Below are 21,162 nucleotides of genomic sequence, written 5' to 3' on the forward strand. Positions count from 1 at the left end.
ATGAAGCCATCTTCCGGGGCTCAGGCCCAGCTCTGTCTTCCCCTCACCCCACCACACCCCTGTGCACTTGCTCTTGACACACTTGGAGGGAGAAACCAGGACCCAGTTCTGGTCAACGAGAGGACGGGCCTAGCAGAGGAGCTGAGATGTGATGTGAGGGTAAACAGGGGGTCAGTGAAGTTTCTCGAGCCAGGGAGGGAATTCCCCAGCAGGCCGGTTCTATAATCAATCTTTGGAAGATCTGCAGAAGCAGCCAACTCATGGCAAAGCCATGCTGGTTAAAGAGGAGGGCTTGGAGATTCAGGCACAGAGGGAAAATGGCAGAGTGACCCCATGTTCTGGGTATTGGATATCACCCCAGAACGAGTGGCATAACACGCCCTTTATTGTCTTCATGGACCGTGTGGGGCGGGGAATCCAGCCAGGGCAGAGCGGGGATGGTTTGTCTCTGCTCCACGACTGGGGCCTCGGCTGGAAGACCTGACAGCTGGGAGCTGGAATCACCTGCAGACTCCTGTGGGCTGGAAGCTCAGCCGGGCTGGAGGCCAGAACACCTGCACCTGGCTTCTCCCTGCCACCTGGGCTTCCCTGCCACATGGTGGCTAGGTCCTCAAGGTAAGAGAAAGAAGCTGTCATCTTTTCTAACCCACCTAGGCGGTCACATGGTGCTTCTGCTGCACACCAGTCATCGGGGCAGTCGCGAAGTCCTCTCCGGGTTCCAGGGCAGAGGCAATGGGAATGAAAATACTGTTATGACCATATTTGGAACATGTGACCTGCCACACTCAGCAGTTGACAGATGGGGAAATGGAGACTCCTCCCCATTCCCACATTCACACATGAACAGAGCCCAGTGGTCATGGCCCCCAGCCTAGGGCACAGACGTCTGGCCAGCCCTGGCCGTCCTCTGCCCTGGGAGACCCACTCTCACTCTGCCAGGCCACTTGGCTGGTTCCTGCTGCAGATGAAAGGGGATTGACGCCATCTGCAGCAGCACATTTCCCCTTAGTGGTCCTTGTGGCCAGGGCAGTTGGTGGTCCTTGGAGTGCTCATTCTATGCCCGCCCCTAGGCCCACCCCTTGTGGCCTCTATCAAGGAGAGAGCCCTGGGGCCCACCCCCATTCCCACCCCCATTCCCACCCCAGCCGATCTTGCCTTTCTCAGGACCCTTGACAGCCAAATTGATCTGACTGGCTAAGCCCACATCAGCTAGCCCATCCTTGGTCCAATCAGCTAGGACAGGGGAGGGGCCAGGCTCTGAGATAAGCAGATTTCCCATAGATGGGATGTGATCAGGAAGGGAAGAGCTGAGCTAAAAAGGCAACCCACATGTGTCTATTAAAAATTACTGTTTCCTGCATTAGATTTTGTTTAAGCAAATGGCTTGTGGATTATTTAGTTTCCCACACCTTCCACAACCAATCCATCAGGCAAGCCTCCCAAATTAGATTCTGAATTGGTTCACTTCACTCCTTCTCTATTGCCCCCAGTCTTGTCTAGGACACCACAAGCTCCTGCCAGGGTGACCAGTTTCTTTCTGGGCTCATGTCCACTCCTACCTCCCTCCAGCTGTTTCTCCACACAGCAGCGAGAGGGATCTTTGCAAAGTGTGAACCAGATCATTTTGCTCTCCTGCTTAGTGCTCCTCCCCCAATGGCCTCTGTGCCGGCTTGGATGTATTATGTCCCCAAAATGCCATGTTCTTTAAATTGATCTTGTGGGGGCAGATGTATTACTGTTGATTAGGTTGGAATCTTTGGATTAGGTTGTTTCCATGGAGATGTGACCCACCCAGCTGTGGGTAATACCTTTGATTAGATTATTTCCACGGAGTCATGGCTCTGCCCATTCAGTGTGGGTCTTGATTAGTTTACTGGGGTCCTTTAAAAATGCTGGCACAGACCCAGATGTTGGCTGGCTTAGCTCAGAAATGCTTGGAATATGGATCCCTGACATTGGTTGCAATTTAGAGAGGCATTTTGAAGACAGCCGTTGAGAGCTGACACTGACGTTTTGGAGAATGCCATTTTGAAATGCAACCTGGAAGCAGGCAGATGCCAGCCATGTGCCTTCCCAGCGAACAGAGGTTTTCCAGATGACAATGGCCTTTCTCCAGTGAAGGTACCCTATTGTTGATGCCTTACCTTGGACACCTTATGGCCTTAAGACTGTAACTTTGTAACCAAATAAACCCCCTTTATATAAGCCAATCCATATCTGGCATTTTGCAAAATGTCAGCATTAGCAAACTGGAACAGCCTCCCATGAAATAAGGACTCCCAGCTGTGGCCACTCCACTATATACCAGTGGAAGCCCCATTCATCTAATTCTCTTCCCTCCCCAGTGTTGCTCCTGAAGCTGTAAGTCTCAGGGAAAGGCTGGGCCTTAGTCCATGAGTCAGGAGGCTTGAGCTTGAGTCTGGCTCTGTCCTGCTTTCTGTGTATGTCCTTCCTCTCTCTTGTATGGACCTTGGTTTCTCAGTGTGCAAGATGAGGGAGAGCAGGCTGGACTAGGCAAACTCCCAGATTCCTTGTGGCCTGACAGCAGATGACCACCCCAGAACATATCTGCACCTTCTTTTTCCAGCTGCTGACCTTAGGGGAAAGGTCCCCCCCCCCTTCTTCCTCTGTGTCTGTGGGCTTAATAGGGCCTAATGAGGGGCCAGGGTGAGCCCAGCTCCTTCGTGGCCATCAGCTCGTACTTCCACCCAAGGGCTGGGTTGGGGGAACATGGCTAATGACAGGATCCTGGTAGGGGGGCATTGGCTGGCCTTTCTGGCCCTCTATTAACAGACCACACAGGGAAATTTCTTCCCAGGCCCATGCTTTCAATTTTCCACTGGAAAAGGCAGCTGGGGGGAGGTGGCCAGGAGACCAAAGACACTTGCCTGAGCTTTCGCCAGCATTATTCCCCCTGTCCTCCTATCTAGCCACCCACCCATCCTCCTAGTCATCTTTCTACTTATCCATTCCTCTATCATCCAAGAATCCACCCACCTATCCAAACGTTCACCCTTCCACCTACCCATCCACCAATTAACCCATCCGTCCACCCAGCCAATAACCCACCCTCCATTCAACCTTCTCCTATCCACCCATCCATCCTTCTACCTACACATCCATCTATTCCCCATCCATCCACTTCCCTGTCCACCCACCCAAGCATCCACCCACACATTCCCCCATCCATTCATCCCCTCATCCATCCATGCACTCATCCATCCATCTGTCCTTCCAACACAGGATCTGTCCAAGATCTATGAGGTACCAACTTTGTGCCTTGGAAGAAAATAGAGATGGTAAGGCATTGACCCCATTCCCCTCAGGCTTTACATTGTGCCTTGTGGTGAAAAGTACATGGAGTTTGCTTTCTTTCAGACTTGGGTTTGAGTCTGAGCTCTGCCGCTTATTAACTTTGTGACTTTGGACATGTTAGTATTATAATTACTGTTATTAGCTGCCATTTTTATGCACCCACTATGTGCAGGCCTGGTGCTAAGTAAGCCCTTTACAAATGCTGGTTCCTTCAATTCTTTCAGCAGCTCTTTGAGACAGCTCCCACACTTCTCATTTTACAGAAGTGGACACTTTCCTGGGCCACCACATAAGGTTGTGAAGGTTGCACACTGCACAACTCTCAGCAGCACCTTTCACATTGTAACATCAGGATTGGAATTCAGATCTGGCTGACACCAAAGTCAGCAAAGTTTTTAGTCCACTCTGTCCCCCGGTCACTGGGGTGTGATCCCATGAGTCTAAGTTCAGGGTGCCCCTTTTCAGAGGGCCAATGAGTGGGCAATAAAGGGGCAGAGTCAGCCCACCTTTTTGTGTGTCTCCATCATACCCCTGCTCACATATGTCCAGTAGTTCCCCATTGGCCTGGAATTCAAGAGCTACAGAGCTGGGATTTGAACACTGGTCATTTCAAATGGAAAGCTCAGGTTAAACTGTGAGGGAGGGCAGGGCTGGGGTGTGGGGAAGTGACCCAGGAGGGAGCGGGGTGAGGGAGAGCTGCAGAAAGGTAGCAAGTCTTTCCAGAGGACGCAGAGTTCAAGATAGCCAGTGAAAATGAATAAGACATGGGGAGGCGGAGGGGTAGGGAAAGGATTGTCAGGCAGGGGATACAGCACAGTGCAGAGCACAGAGGTAGAAATGTGGACAGGATTTTGAGAGAAGGTGCTGATAGAGGCTCTTGGGCACCCAACTCTGTAGGATTCACCCTTTATCTCTCTCCTATCACTCCATCCCTATGGCCCCTGCAGGATTAGGTCCCATCCTCCCTTGCCTGGACAGTTGTTCTAGACTCATCCCTGGTTTCCCTGCCTCCTGTCTGGATCTTCCAGCTTATCCTCCACCAGCAACCAGCCATCCATCCATCCCTCCAACCATCCTTCCATCCCTCCATCCATCCCTCCATCCCTCCATCCATCCATCCATCCATCCCTCCATCCCTCCATCCATCCATCCCTCCATCCCTCCATCCATCCGTCCATCCATCCCTCCCTCCATCCATCCATCCCTCCATCCATCTTTCCAGCAATACTTATGGAGGGCCTGTCACATGCCTGGGATTGTTCTGATTTCTGGGTGTACAGAAATGAACAAGACATACCAGGTCTCTGCCCTTAGGGAATTTATAGTCTGGTCAGGGAGATTTAAATAGATGAACAAATGGACAAATAAGAAAAGTACCAGAATCATACATGCTATGCAGAGAACAAAAACAGGGTGAAGTAATGGTGACTGAGGCTATTTCACACTGGGTGGCCAGGGAAGTTCTCCTGAGAAGTCAACAAATTATTTAAACTGAGATCTGGATTACAGAGGGATCAGCTGGTGCAAAGGCTTGAAGTGTTTGGAGAACAGAGAGAAGACCCGAGTGGCTGGAGTATAGTGGGCTGGACAGGTTAGGCAATGGTGCAGAGCCCCATTCCCTTCTACCCGGACCCCTTCTACCTCACCCTACATCACTGTCTCCCTTCCCCTACTGCTACATCAGCCTCAGGAGACCCCCCACCCTGGGGCCACATCTCATCACATTTACTATACCTTGTCATCTTTCTCATGGGGGCATCTTGACCTCCCCAGTGGATGGTAAGCTCCTTGAGGACAGGAACCTTGACTCTGAAGACCCAGGAGGGAGTTCTAATCAGGAAGGAAAAGTGAGGTTGTGGCCAAAGCTAGTTCCCTGAGGTCCCACCCTTTGGGTTAGAATCTGATCTACAGCATTCAACAGCTGCGTGACTCTGGGCAAGCTCTTCGTCTCACTGAGCCTCAGTGTCCTCATCTGTAAAGTGTGAGTAATAGTGCCTCCCCCATGGTTGTTTTGAGGATGAGATGAGGGATCCACATGGAGCATGTAGTGAGGTGCCTGAGTGGTAGACAGGGCTCCATTGATGTGAGCCGCTGTCACCTTCCTCATGATGGAAGCAATGACCTGGATGGGTGGAATGAATACCAGGAGCTCTACCTGGAGCCCCTCTTCAGGGCACCCATCCCACCTGGTGAGAATATTGGCTACTGAGTCCCTCAGTGGGAATAGACCTTGGCTGCAGGGAACTTTCCTGCCCAAGGACACATCCCTTCTCGGGGGCAGCCCATGGCCAATGTCTGGTTGATGTGGGGATGCAAAGACCAGTCCCACTCCTCAACTGGGGACAACTCTGAAGGACCCCCTCAGCTCCAGAGCAACTGTAGGCTTGGCTGAGATTTTTGTTGCAAATGCATTGCATCAGCTTCTCCCCATTCCTGTCCCATCTTCCCTCCCAGAGCTCTCCCCAATAAACTTCCTAAACACAAATCTCCATCACAGAGTTTTTTTTTTTCCCAAGGAACCAACTGAAGAAACCAGGAATGGCAGGAATTCCAGTACTCCCAAGCAGAGAAAATGGAGCAGGAACCTGGAGGGTGGGAGGTGGAAAGGAAGGTTGGAAGAAGGAAGGGGTGGAGCAGTGGCCGGGGAAAATGCCAGGCAGTCCAGCCCTGGGTCTCTGAACCACCTTCCAGCCTTTTCCTCACCCATGGTTTCATTCATCACCTTGTTTCTTGGATCAGAGTAGTTGGGAGCCCTGGCTTTGGGACCATCACTTGGGTTTGAATCCCAGCTTAGTTTCTGACAGTCTGCAGGGCCTTGGGTAAGTCCCTTCATCTTTCTGACCTCAGTCATGCCATCTGTGTAATGGGTTTGGGAAAAATCAATAAGGAGTGCTGCAGAGGTCTCTGGACGTGTCCCATGAATGCTGCCTCTTATGCAATCCCTCCCAAGGAATGAGGGAGGCAGTTTGCAAATCAATCTACCAGGATAAGGACACCATCTTTATATTTCACTGCTAACTTCATCTTCTCTATAACTTTCAAAACTGATGAAGTTTCCCCAAGACTTTCTAGAAATTAAAGGAAGTTCGCCCACTTAGAAAGTTTACTCTATGACATTTCGTTTTACAATGGCAAAAACATCAAATGAGAATGGGTTCCCTGAACAAAGGTTTTATTGTGTGCCAGGCAGGAGCTTAAAAACTGTGCTTGAATTGAACTTTCTTAGTAATGCTATGACATGGGCACTACTTTAAAAGAAAAATACTGAGGGTCAAGGAGGTTAGATGATATCACACAGCAAGCAAGGAGGGGGAAGGCCACACAAGACAGACTGGACTGGATTCTAATCTGGCTCTGGCTCCACCATTTATGAGCTGCGTGTTCTTGGGTAAGTTATTTAGCCTTTATCATTACTGTGGCACAGTTTCCTCATCTGTAAAATGGGGGATAGTAATAACCCGTATCATTGGGGTTACATTGTCAGTAGAGATCAAATAAGATAATACTTGCATGGTATCTGGGGCACAGACAGCCCTCTCTTCACCCTACACTGTGCACTGCGCATCTGCTCTGTACCAGGCCCTGTTCTAGGTGGTGGGCGCACAGCAGTGAGCAAGACAGGCCCGATCCCTGCCCCATGGAGCAGACCTCCTGGAAGTCACAGCTAACTAAGTGTTTGTCATAATAGGTAACTGAACTCCAGCTGCTATTATTCACTGAAACTTGAACCCACACCTATTTGACCCCACAGACAGCCCTTCCCCTGTAATATTTTTCCCCATCACTCTTATCAACCCTGACACAGTGTGGATTTATTCTGCCTGGGGCTGTGCCTCCTCCACTCGAAGGTACACTCTGCTTTGGTCTTCGCTTTTCCTCATCTCTGAATGGGGACAGGGGACGGTGGCATCAGGGTGTCTTCAAATGAGGGTGGTAGATAAGGGTTATCGCCTTGACAAAAGGTGCTTAATAAAAGAACGTCCTAGAACCAGAGTGTCAGGGAAGGGCGGTGGGAGGCTGGGGAATTTGAGCTGAGCCCCAATGGGCAAATAAAGTGCAATTCGTCAGAGAAACAGGGGAAGGTATTCCAGGCGGGGGCAACCCCGGAGCAGAGGCCTGGAGGCTTCTATCCACCCCAGCTCATCCAAATGCAGGCTGGTTTCTCCAGCCCAGGCCGGCCTCTCTGCCCTCCCGCTTGGTGAGCGCCAGTGGGTGGTGGGGCAAACACCAAACACTTATTACTTCGTCACACACACCCAGCATTGGTTGCGGATATTTCTGACAATATGTGCTGACTGGGGTTTCCTGGTGAGTGCTCGAGCATCAGCTGTCAGAAGCTTTGCTGGCTTAATCATTCATTCATTTACTCATTCCTTCATTCATTCCTAATGAATTTGTTTAATTGTCAGGAAACATTTCATAAAGGGCCTCCTCCACGCCACACCAGATGCTGTGCCAAGGTGCTAGGTCAGGACAATGAGGCTTCCTGCCCCAGAGGACTCATGGTCTCCAGGGAGAACGGGGGAGAACCAAACACAACTGGAAAATACACGTAAAATAGGTGGGAATGACTTCTGTGGAGGGTGAGAGATGATGTCAAGGAGAAATTCTACTTTCTTTGGGGTGGTCAGGGAAGGCCTCCCAGAGGTGACAGTAAAGCGTGTCACAAAGTATGTTCTGGCCACTGGGGCCCCCAAGACCATTTCAGGGGATCCACAAGGTCAAAACTATTTTCATAGTAATACTAAGACATAATTTGCCCTTTCCACTCTCGGTGGAGTGGCGTGAAGAGGAAGATATTCCAGACAGAGAGAGCAAAAGTCTTGAGGTGGGAAGGGGTTTGGCATGTTGAACTGGAAAGAGGCTAGTGTGGCCGGAGCAGAGCAAGTGAGGAGGTGAGGGGGGTGGAGGGGCACTCCGGGCCTGGTGAGCCAGGGAGAAGTTTGGTGTTTGCTCAGAGAGTGATGAGAAACCATTGGAAGAATTTTCCTCGAGTGGGAAAATGAGAAGATCCCTCAGCTGCCAGGTCAGTGGGGCAAAAGGAGGCCAGAGGGGTAGCTGCCCCAGGCATTCAGGCTAGAGATGCTGGGCAGGGCTGATTCCCCAAGCCCTCTGTTTGCACCCACCTGGTGATGGAATATAATTCCTTCCACTGTTGGATAGTTTGGGCTGAAGGAACATTATCGCTTTGATCAGTGGTTCTCAAACATCTTGGTCTCAAGACCATTTTACACCCTTAAAAATTATTAAGGACCCTAAAGAGCTTCTGTTTCTGTGGGTTATATCAGAGCCAGGGTTAGGGGGAGTCAAATGAAGCCCTCACCTCGGTCACAAAATTGGAGGAGGTGCCAGGAAAATAATAGATCAATAATAATTTTATATAATAATATTTTAATGCAGTATTTTTTAAAAATCCGTATTGGAGCATAAGGCAAAAGGAAAAATCAGTAATACTGTTCTTGTCTTTATTTAACATTGTGATAGTTTATTCATCTTGACTTTTTTTTTTGACATTCATTTTTTTCATCGCCCTCAGAGTGACAGGGCCATCATCATTGCCTCGCCTCTGGAAAAGTCCACCAGGAGTGGAAAGGGCAAATTATGTCTTAGTATTACTATGAAAATAGTTTTGACCTTGTGGACCCCCTGAAATGGTCTTGAGGGCCCCAGCGGCCAGACCATACTTTGAGAACAGTGGCTTTTGATGGAACAGAAATCTTCCTACAGTTTCCATTCTTCAGGCCCCCAGAGCTCGACCCAAGTCTGTCCACTGCCTTGCCAGGGGCAACTCCTGAGGCCTAAGTGCCAGCATTTTAAAAAGAAGTGAAACAAAATAGAGTTACCATGGCTAGAAGATTTTACATGGAGTGGGAGTTCATCCTGGAGGTTACTTTTATGCAAATCTCAGCCAGATATCTGAAACTGCCAAAAGAATGCAAAGTCTCAAGCAAGGATGTTCCTCAAAACCCTAAGGACAATCCAGACATAAACCACAAGACGAAGAACTCAGAAAACTATCTAACCTGGTACCCCAAATATCCAACCACAAAGAACTTATCTAATCTTTTTCTTTAAAAACCCTTGCCTGGAAGTGCCAAGACAGGGTACAATGGGTTGCCACCTGAATCTGTGCTGCCTGAATTGCAATTCTAAGACCCCAAATAAACGCCTTTTGTTGCCTTGCAGCTCGGTTTGTGATTTCTGGGTTGACACATTCATGCTTCTTCTCATCTTCACCAGGCTAAATGTTTCCCCGAGCGCAGGGCTCCCACCCACCTCTCCGCATCCCTCCTCTGGGCTGGCCCCTCATGGTTGATGTCTCTGAAAGATCGAGGGGCCTCAAAGAGGCCATGGCTCTCAAGTGTGGACCTGCCACCTCCCTCCTTGGGGCGCTCTACCTTTACTCCTGCCCCTGGGTCTGTCCAGGCCCCCAGCCACCTGCGCCACAGCTGCTGTCCCTTGTCCTTCCCGGCCTGGCTTCCTCTGGGGCCCCGGAGAAATTTCCCACCAAGAAATATCATGCGGGCAAAGAAAACCTCCAACACATTAAGCTGGCTTCGTTAGGAGGCCAACTTCTGAAAATTCAATTTGTCGGCGGTATAAACAGGATACCGGGCCTGGCTAGGGCAGGCTCCAAGGAGAGCATCCAAGGGGGAAGGAAGAAGGCAGCAACCTGCGGGGGCTCCGAAATGCCGGCACATTCCTCAGCAGCACTGCAACCCACCGCTAATCACAAACAGATCCCGGCTCACCCAGACACTTTCTTTGTTCGCTCGAATTTCTCCCTCCAAACACTGACACCGAGTCCTCCAGGCTCTGCCTCTCTTGAGCACATCCCTTCCCCCCTCTGGGCCTCAGTTTCCCCACCAGCCATGTGAGAGGACTGGACTTGGGTCTTTGGCCCGACGTCCCATCATTTGGGGGCCACCATCCCAGGATCCAAGCTTCTCTGACTTGAAGGCCCCAAGAGTCTAGAATTGCAGGATTATAAAAAGCCCAGGCTTTATGGCTTGGGAATTTGACGAGTCAATGTTGGCAGGCTGGAACGTGCTATGATTTTAAGATTCAGTGGTTCTAAGATCCTGTCCTTGTAACTTTCTTTGATTCTAAAATTTGGAGATCAGAGTTTCAGTGACTTTAAGTATCTTTGAGGCAGCGTGATACGGTCTGGAGCCAGATGGTGTGGTTCGCCTGCCGCCACTCCATCCCCACTAGCTGCTGACCTTGGGTGAGTTACTCGACTGTCTGCTGCCTCAGTTTCCACACCTGTAAAGTGAGGGGCATAATAGTACCCAACCCACGGAGTACCTATGAGGATTGAATGAATGGAAACGGTGCCTCGAGCATAGTAAGATCTCAAAAAATGCTTCGCTCTTCCCGTTACTCTAAGATGGAAAATTTCTATGGCCTCAGAGACTGAGATGGGGGTTTCTGGGCCCCCAAGACCCCAAAGTTATAAGCTTCAAAGAATCCATTGTTCAAAGATTCAATGATACACTGATTCTGGCAGCTGGATATGGACATAGTGGGTGTGGGTATCCCTGCCCCTGGACCACAGGGACTGACTGGCAAGGGCCAGCTGAGGACCTGGGTCTGCCCAGTCCCAGAGCTCTCAGCCACCAACCCCATGAGCTTGACAAGCCTGGGGCTCTCAGCCTCTGAGAACTTCCCTCCTCTGCCCGTACCATATGCCCTTAGTGAAAACTTGACCCTCTGGCCAAAGGTTCATTGACCTTGACTAACTCTGGAATCCATGAGACACAGGAAGATAGTGACCCTCACGGCTTGGAACTCCCTTTCTCAAGAACCTGCTGTGGCTCCATAATGTCCTTCAAATAACTCCATCTTAACCCGGCTTTTGGAGCCCCTTTACATCTTGTCCATTTTAAAGTGCATTGAGATTGTCCAGAATGAGGAATGGAGAATTGGGATTGTTTCTTTGGAAGTAACTTCTAGGTCCAGATATGTTTGTTCATTCATTTAGTCACCTCACAGATATTTATTGAGCATCTCTTCTATGCCCAGCTCAGTTCTAGGCCTTGAGACATAGCAGGGAACAAAACAGACAAGATTCTGTGCTCAGCTACTCACAAAACTTATTTCAGGCCTCACTCACTGTAGAGTACCGTGGGCAGAGATTAAGAGCACAGGGTATTTCTTGACTGCAGAGCGCCACCACCACTCTGTGCCTTTGTTTCTTCACTGGCCTCACCTACCGCATAGGGTTATTGTAAAGATTTAAAGAGATAATGAAGGTAAAGAGCTCAGTGTCTGGCACACAGCAAGTCTGTAACCCATGGAAGCTGCTGTTATTATTGGTGGTGTGATGGTGTTGCTTCATTTCTACCCTGCTCCCTTCGGAGTACTTAATGCAGAAGTTAAAAGCCAGACAGGCTTGGGCCCAAGTAGCTGAGATGAAAAGAGGGATAATCCAGTGCCTGCTTCCCAGGGCGGGCAGCCTGGCATGTCGGGCAGACCCTGCCACCATGGCTCAGATACTCAGATTGTAACGAGGATACATTCTTACTTCCCTCCAGCTCCCTCCAAGTCCTCATCCTGACCAACTTCATTTCCTGCACCAGCTCTTGCACAACACACAACCTGCACAACTAACTTCATTTCCCCTCTGGGTCCCAGCTTCCTCCACGTAGGGCCTAAGGACAATGGACTCTCTCCATTTTGGGCATGATACAAAAGGTAATAGGGAGCCAAGTTTGACTCTGGAGAAAGAGAGACCCTGGATGAAGGGCATCCCCTGTCTTCCAGTGGCTCCTCTGTATCCCTAGCATCTTGTCCCCACGGCTGCCAGAGGCTCTTGCCAACTCTGGCCATGAGTCCCTGCCATGTTTGGGGGTTAGGTTATTTTTTCATTAAGTTTGTAATTATTGAAAAAATGCAAATCGATTTGCGACGTGCTGAGCTGAGCAGGCGGGAGGTTAAAACTTTTTCCCTGCCTGCGGCCCACTGGGCCCCCACCCTGTTCTGGGTAAAGGGGAACATTTTCGGGAAAATAAACAAGGAGGATTTGATCTGTTGGGGACTTTGTGAACTTGCCCCCAGACCCAATGCATACCCTACCCCATTAGCAGACCTGTGGCTCTCTCTCTTAATTAAAGGGGAAACTAGTTTCCAGGGCAATTTCGGCTCTGGCCAGGCCTGTGCCCACATCCCGGCTGGGCGGCTGGGGGCCTTGTTGGTAATAATTTGCCTTGAGATGGAATCCGCTCTCCCAAATAAAGGGACTCTGTGTTCTCTCCCATTCTCATAGCCCCCTGGCTTCCGAAGAGGGAGTTATTGGAAGGGAAATAGCTGTGGTTCCCCAAAGCGGGGGCCGCCATGGTGGGCAGCTCTAGACCCACGGCCTGGGCCAGCAAGTCTCTCACTCCCCCTTGGCCTCCATCTGTGTCCTCAGAGCTCCTGTCTCCTCTTAGAAAGCTCTAGAATCGTGCAGTCTCGTATTCATTTGTTTGTTCATTCAACAACTCTTTATTGAGCATCTTTTAATGTACCAGGCACCTGTACAGGGGTTAAAAGGAAAAACTCTCTCCATCATGGAGCCAACATTCTAGTGGGGTAGACAGACACCAAGCAAGATAAATAAATCAATATATAATCCATTGTCAGGCAGTCATGGAAGGACAAATAAGCAGAGCTAGTAGCTGGAAAGTGATGGGGCAGGTGGGGAGGTGACCTCAGAGAAGAGACCGGCAGGTGGGGAAGGGTGGGCTGTGGGTGCACCTGCCCCTGCAGACAGACAGGCCTGTTGCTCCGCCCCCCAGGCGCCCTTCTGTCAGCCAGCCGAGGCCTCCAGCCAGCCTCTTTCCACCTCTGGGTTCTGCCAAGGCTTCCTGGCCTGCCAGTCTCTCCCTTCTCTGCCGGGCCAGCTAGGACTTATCTGTACTTTCCTTAATATATAATTTGCTGTTTTATTAACTGTTTCAAAAGCATTTGTGAAAGCTTGAAGACAAAGCCATCTTGGTGTACAATCCAGGTCTCCCAGTGAGAGCCTGAGTCACATCGCTGGCATGCAGCTGCCCAACATAATGGTGGGACATTTAAAACTCTAATGAAAGTGTTTAAAACTCTCACGAAATACTGTTTTTAAGGTGGCAGACTAAAGACACTTCTACTTCCCTTCTCTTAAAAATCTCCCCTAGACAAGAGCTAGAAACAGAAACACAAACTCCGGCCCTGAGAAAACTGGGAAACATTTGTAATCCTGAACCACAATATACAAAGAAGGGATGTGAATGGAGAAATGGCCAGTGACTTAGCAGAGAGAAGAAGAAAGTCAAACCTCAGTGCCTGGAGTAGGTGACAGCAAAGAGAAGCAGCTGATTTTCCTGAAAGGCTGGGGAATTGGAGATGCCAGGTGTCCCAGAAGGTACCAGTGAGGCGAGGACTGAGCAGGGGGAGGGTCTGCAAAGCTGCCCACCACTCCACCACTCCACCCCACGTAGCCAGGCAATGGCCCCTCTTGCATCTGGGCCAGTAGGGAGGTTTATTATCTGGAGAAACAGAACCAAATCCAGGGGAAAGCCCCCTTTCTAGAACATAGTTGGGTGGGCTTATGCACCCCTCCCCTTACCTCCCATGCAGGCAGGAAATTATCAAGAGAAGCACTTCCAAGACAAAAGACCTACAGATATGACAGATTTTCTTTGGGAGGAGCCCTTCATAGTAAAAACCAGTCAGCCACTTGATCAGCCATCCTGCAAAGAAACCCACTAGGGCACAATCCCCACCAACATCTGACAGTCAGATTGTTACTACCACTGGACAGGCAAAAATCAGGAGACATTTAAAGAAATCTACAACACAAAAGGCATCAAAGCAAACCATAGGGGTTGGGGGAAAGGACTCAGAGGAAAGAGACAAGGCAGGCCACACAACTAAAAAATAAATCCTACAATTAATATCCTTAGAGAGATGAACATATTGCATCCATAAAACACAAACAGGAAGCTATTAACAAAGAACAGAAAGTTAGAAAATACTAGCTATTTGGATCTCCTCTTTTTTAAGGTGTCTGTTCAAGTTTTGTGTACAACCCCTGCCCCAATTTTAATTTTTTAATTGGGGTGTTCATCTATCATTGTGATATTCTACCTATGAGTGCTTTGTTGGAGTAATATATGAAATGTCTTTTTCTGGTACGTGGGTTGCTTTTTTGTTCTATTAATATTGCCTTTTGATAAATAGAATGTCTTGAGATTAATTTAGTCTAATTTGTCAATCTTCTTATTTATGATAGTGCTTTTTATATTCTGTGTAAGAAATCTCACAATGGCTCATATTTAAGTCCAAGGGAATTTATTATTATCACATTGAAGAAACATCTGTGTTCCCACAATTGGTTCAGAGGTTCAACCATGTCACCAAAGACTTGGGCTTCTTGGATCCTTCACTTTACCATTCTCAGTGTGTGGTGAGGGTCTTCCCTCATGCTCTCAAGATGGTTGCCAAACCTCCAAGCATCGTATCTTCCTATGACAACATCCAAAGGTAGGAATAAAAGTGTGTAAGGGCTTCTTTCTTAGAAGCCCCCAGGAGACTTCCTCTTTTGTCTCATTTGTCAAAATGGGTCACATGGCCACCCCTTACAACAAGGGAGGTTGGGAAATTATCTTCCAATTTCAGCTTCTATCGTGAGAGATGGGTCCTGCCAGAAGGGGAGAAGTGGAGAGGAGAAGGCAATATTCAATGGGTGGGCAACTATAGTGTCTGCCACAGAGAATCAGACCCTTGACTCAAAGGTAGGGTAATAAACTACCACAGTTTGCCCAGGACTGAGGGGTTTGCTGAGTCATGAGACTTTTAGTGCTAAAACTGGGATAGTTACTCGGCCTCAGTTAAGCTTTTATTCTGCCTGAAGTCAAAGGTATTCCAGACCTCGTTTGAACCTGGATAGTAAAAGCAATCCAGAGAAGGTGCTAGGAAGGGAGCATGAAGCTTGCCTACTTTTTCATTTCCCCCAGCCTTAGACTCAGGCCCTCACTCCCACCATTAGCTATACTCTCAGCCAGTCAGTCTGGTTAAAAAATATTTATTTTTATGTGCCAGACTCTGTGCTAAGTGCTGACAATTCTGAGATGGATCAAACACAATTCCTGTCCAACAGAAGTCCCAGACTAATAGGGGAGACTGGCAGTAAACAGACGGTCATAAATTCATGCTGTGATGGAGGACAAATGGAGGAGACAGGAGGTCAAAGTGCTGTCTGGGAGGGCTTTCTGAAGGAGGTGCAGGAGATTGTCAAGTGGAAGAAAGGTAGATAGGTCATGTCTCTGGTCCTCTTTTAAAGACACTGGGTAGCTCAATTCATTCTTGGGAATAAGATTTTATTTTCCCTTTGATAAGAATGGCCACCCTATGTGTATAGGGTTCCCTGCAAAACTCTCTCACACCCACTCTCTTACATGAGCCTTCTGATGGCACTATGTGGGTACAGGGCCACAAAGATGATTATCCCCATGTTATTGAGGAGGAAACTGATGCCCAGAGAGAAGGAGCCACCTGCTGTGGTCATGTGGCCACTAATTGCTAAAACATTTGAACTTAGCTCCATTTCCCTGCAGCTCCAGCCAGGGCTGAGTTTTCCCTAGTGCTTGGGAGGAGAAGTCAGGTCTCCTCACGCAGACCCTTCCCAGAGCTCCAGAGCGTTCTCCGGCAGCAGCACCATTAGAGATGGTTGGGGCCAAAAACATCCATTTGTGGTCCTAGGACCTTCCCATTAAACACTGGCCGGACCACAGGGAAGGCCTGTCCCTGTTCCCACCATGGAGCTGGCTCAGCTCCCTTGGGAACAATGAGTCCTTGTCCCCTTCTCAGAGGAACAGCAGGTTTGGAGGTCCAGGAGAAGACAGTGTCCCATGGCGCCTGATAGAGTCACTGAAGTGACTGGTCACTTTGCCACTCAGCATCAATATAAAACTCCTCTGGGGAGGGATGTGGTGGCTCCGGTGGGGCTGTGCAGTGGGGGCAGAAGAACAGCTTTCTCCCTCACCCCAAACTCTGAAAGCCCTCTGAGGTCAGCTTGCAGATGAGGCCATCATCACCCACTGACCTCATAAGGAATCTCGTGTGGACTTTCCTTTCATTCATTTATTTGTTCATTCATTTGCTCTGTGCCAGTTTGAATGTATCATGTCCCCCCAAAGCCATTATCTTTGATGTAGTCTTGAGGGGGCAGACCTATCAGTATTAATTAGATTGTAATTCTTTGAATGTTACCACCCAACTGTGGGTGGTAACTCTGATTGGATAATTTCCATGGAGGTGTTGGCCCCTCCCATTCAGGGTGGGTCTGAGTTAAATTACTGGAGCACTATATAAGCTCAGACAGAGGAGCAAGCTGCTACAGCCAAGAGGGACAATTTGAAGAGTGCTCTAGAACTGAGAGAGGAGCTTCAGCTTACAGAGACTTTTTGGAGACGGCCTTAGAAAGCAGATTTTTGCTTTGGAGAGGCCAAAAGACAACAAACGCCCCAAGAGCAACTAAGAGTGACATTTTTGAGGAGCGGAAGCCTAGAGAGGAACGTCCTGGGAGAAAGCCATTTTGAAACCGGAACTTTGGAGCACACGCCAGTCACGTGCCTTCCCAGCTAACAGAGGTTTTCCGGACGCCATTGGCCATCCTCCAGTGAAGGTACCCTATTGTTGATGCGTTACCTTGGACACTTTATGGCCTTAAGACTGTAACTGTGCAACCGATAAACCCCATTTATAAAAGCCAATCCATCGCTGGTATTTTGCATTCTGATAGCATAAGCAAACTAGAACAAATTCATTTATCCAAAAGATATTTATTGAGCACCGTGCCTCAAACAGCCTTGTAATTCTAATGTAGCCCAATTTATCCATCTTTTCTTTTATGATAGTGCCCTGTTCTTGGTGCTGGGGAGACAGTGGTGGCGCAGGCTGTCTTGCAGAGCTAATAGTCAAGTGGGAAAGACACTTTAAGCAATGAATCTCATCAATAATATGCAATCTGAGTGATAAAATTAAAGGAAACACAGTGTAGAGACAGACAAAGCCAGGAGACCCTGATCTGGGGAGGGACAGCAGGTGGTCAAAACCACTATAGAACTTTGGCACTTGTTTTTTGAATTCCCAACTTGTACCAAATACTTCAAAATGTACCCACATTAAATATATTTTTTGCTGTAAAATTATTTGGAAGGTTTTAAAATTTTAACTATTGTAACTATTGGCTATGAGTAACTTATTTAAATCAATAATTGTCTAGATCTCATTACAATTTTCATGTACATCTGGGAATGCTTGCAAAGGGAGAAAAATTGAACCCCCAGAGCATTTGCAACTTCACCTTGAAGTGTTAAACTGGCTGGGGTTCTGAGTATGATTTAATTTGAACAAAGAGATCTGTGGTTAAAACATATTGGGCAACCCCCCTCCTGGGGTTTTGGCTGGATGGGAAAGGTAGAACAGGATATCTGGAGTGGGTGAGGGGGGCAGTCTGACACCAGCATGACTCGGGGGAGGAAAGAGGGGGTCCTTGGCTCTGGAGCAATGTTCAGCATCCAAAGATGCCCTGGGCAGAATGCCTCCTCCCCGGACTGTAAGCCTAGGGCTGGCTCTCAGAGCAGGCTGTGATCCGGTGATCTTATCCTGAGCCACCTCTGCCCAGCTGGTTTGGATGTATTATGTCCCCCAAAATGCCATGTTCTTTGATGCAATCTTGTGGGGCAGACATATTAGTGTTGATTAGGTTGGAACCTATTGGTTCAGTATTTTCATGGAGATGTGATTCAATCAACTGTGGGCAAGAACTTTCATTGGATTATTTCTATGGAGGTGTTGCCCCACCCATTCAGGGTGGGTCTTTATTGGATCACTGGAATACTTTAAAAAGAGCCACACAGTCCCAGATGCAGAGAGCAACTGAGAGTGCAGTTAAGAGAGGACAAAGCACCCCAAGAACAACATTTTGGAGATAGCCATTGAAAGCTGATATTTTGAAGAACATGACAGGACATGAAAGAGGAACTGAACACAACACAGGATCAGCAGACACCAGCCTTGTGCCTTCCCAGCTAACAGAGGTTTTCCGGATGCCATTGGCCATCCTCCAGTGAAGGTACCTGATTGTTGATGCGTTACCTTGGACACTTTATGGCCTTAAGACTGTAACTGTGTAACCAAATAAACCCCCTTTATAAAAGCCAATTCATTTCAGCATTAGCAAACTGAAACACCAGCCAATCTATGACAGCTGGAGCCACCCTGCAAGGAAGCATTTCTCTGCCCCTTCCTGTGGGTGAGGAGTGTTGGGGGAGGCCTCAGGCTGCCATCAGAAAGGGAAATTGAGAAACGAATCCTCTTTGGAGGTGCTAGAGGAATGAGGATTTTAAAAAATCATTATCAAAATTCATAAAAAAGAAACCCAGTGACTCGTAAACCCACAAGCGAGTGCTTCCCATCACTCTCAATTAAGAAATTCACATTTTAAATCTGCAATGGGTTTGACAAGGAACAAGATATTTACAAATTATAAAAGTATCTCCCTATCAATTATTTATTAATTACAAAAGGAAAAGTAACATCTGTATAGGGGATGAACTGGACCCCACCCTAACCAAGTGATCAACATCAATAAAGGGACAAAGTAACATCATGTGACTCCTGATGTGATACACCGAGAAGGACACAGCATCCTTCCTAAGGCATTTCTACCAAAAATGCAAAACTCGAGTCTAATTGTGGGGGAACATCATACAAAACCAAACTGAGAGACTTGATACTTGACAAAATAACTGACCTGTATTCTTCAAAAATGTCTATGTCATGAAAAACAAAGAAAGTCTGGAGAACTGTTCTAGATTAAGGGAGACAAAAGAGATGTGGCACCTAAATGCAATGTATGATCCTAGACTGAATCCTGCACCAAAAAAAAAAAAAAAAAAAAAAAAAAAAAATTATAAAGGACGATTTTTGGGACAGTTGACAAAATTGGAATACAAGCTGTAGATTAGTTTAAAAGGGTTGTGTGGCTGGGCGGGGGGAACAGGTACTCTCCTACACTGGTCGGAGTGTCAGGGCCCTTTGGCAATATCTACCTTGTTACAAATACGCAACCGTTGCCCCCATGATTTCCCTCTTAGGGGTTGATTCTGTACGTACTCATATTTGCAAAAGGACCTCTGCCGCATTGTGATAATAGCAAAAGGCAGGAAACAACCTAAATTTTCACCAGTAGGGGACCAATTAAATATATCTTGCTACAACTAAACCATGGAATTTATACAACTACTAGAAAGAAAGGGGTGGCTCTCTAAGTTTTCATAATGAACAATCTTCAAGATGGGCTGCAGAAAGTGAAGTGCAGATCACTGCATAGCATGCTGTCATTTGGATAAAGGGGAAAAAAGGTGGGGAGAACATATGTGTAGATTCTCATAAATGCATGAACCATTTCTGAGAAGAGATCCAAGGAAGAAACTGGTAACTGTTACTGCTTTCTGGAAGGGTGGCTGGGGGACGGGTGGGAGGGAGAACTACTTCCCACAGCATGTACTTTTTTACCTTTTTTTTAAAAAAATAATATTTGTGTATTATCTATTCAAAAAAAAAAAGGAAAAAGAAGGAGGAGGGAGGAAAGGAGGACTAGGAGGAGAGGGGGAAGTAATAAGTAATTCATTAGTTAAAATAAAGTGATTTACTTTACAGAATTATTGTCACCTTATACCTGCTGTCCTGACATGCCACTGGAAACGCATAAAAACAATCACAGTTGAAAGATTCTTTGGGTCTGTTGAATCCTGTCCTTCCACAGACCAGAGATGGAAACAGAGGCCCCTTCACCTCCAGAGGATGACGTGATGAGTCCCCAGGCCTCCTGACTCCCACCTGCCCATCCAGGTGCACCTCCCTGGTGTTTCCCGCCTTTCTTCTGCATTTGGCTCCCATCATCCCATTCTTGCCCAGGCCATGCCCACCCCTGCCTCCTGAGCTGTGACTTTCTGTGCAGCCACTTGTGTCTTGATTAGCACCTTTTCGTCTTTTTCATAGCTGCCTATTTCACCTTCACCATCAAATTGTAAAATACTGGTTAAGGATTCAGAATAGGAAGTCAGAGAGACCAGAGTTCGAATTCCCACAGCACCGAGGCCCATCTCCTCTCTGGGTGTTGTGCGAGGAATGAGCGGGTGCCAGCACTCCTGGCACCCAGCGGCACTCACCACCTGGAAGCTGGTGTCATCTGGAAGATGAGCACCATCTGCCAAGCCTCCGACTCCCAGAGAGACCCCAGCAAAAACCGAAACAGGTACCAGGACGCCCACTGCCCCTCCTGGGATGAGGGGTCTGGACTGGCAGCTCACACACCTGCTCAGGTGAGACTTTTCTTACCCTGCGTGACTTCCTGTGGCATTTGTTGAGGCAACTTGTTGGTGATGTGGCCACTACATCACACACAGTGCGTGGTTCTATTTTAACAAATTGTGATTATCCAGCTCACAAACACAGAATAAAAGTGACACATTCTCTTTGAAAATATTTGAAATGTACAGAAATATATCAATAAAAAGTAAAAATAATGATGGGAATGTTGCACGAAAGAAACAAGACACCAAATTGCATTCACCTCAGGATTCCATTTATATGAAGTTCAAAAGCAGGCAAAACTAATCTAAGGTGGCGGAAGTCAGGATTACAAGTGGGGGATAATTAGGGGGGCTCCTGGGGTGCTGGCAGTATTCTGTTTCTTGATCAGCATGCTGGTTACACTTTGTGACAATTTATAACTTGCACACTTATCTGTGCACACTTTAAATATGTATTATACTAAAATGATGTTTTAAAATAAAAATAGCCCTTTGCACCCCT

The 21,162-nt window shown here is 47.9% G+C and overlaps 1 protein-coding gene across 8 annotated transcripts in view; it reads left to right on the top strand.

Moving 5' to 3' along the window:
- The window catches only part of RSPO4 (R-spondin 4), a 151,879-nt gene that overhangs the window by 67,870 nt on the left and 62,847 nt on the right, over positions 1 to 21,162 (top strand). The window lies entirely within an intron of this gene.

This window comes from Choloepus didactylus, chromosome 19 (assembly GCF_015220235.1).
Source record: "Choloepus didactylus isolate mChoDid1 chromosome 19, mChoDid1.pri, whole genome shotgun sequence".
Classification (NCBI taxonomy): Eukaryota; Metazoa; Chordata; class Mammalia; order Pilosa; family Megalonychidae; genus Choloepus; species Choloepus didactylus.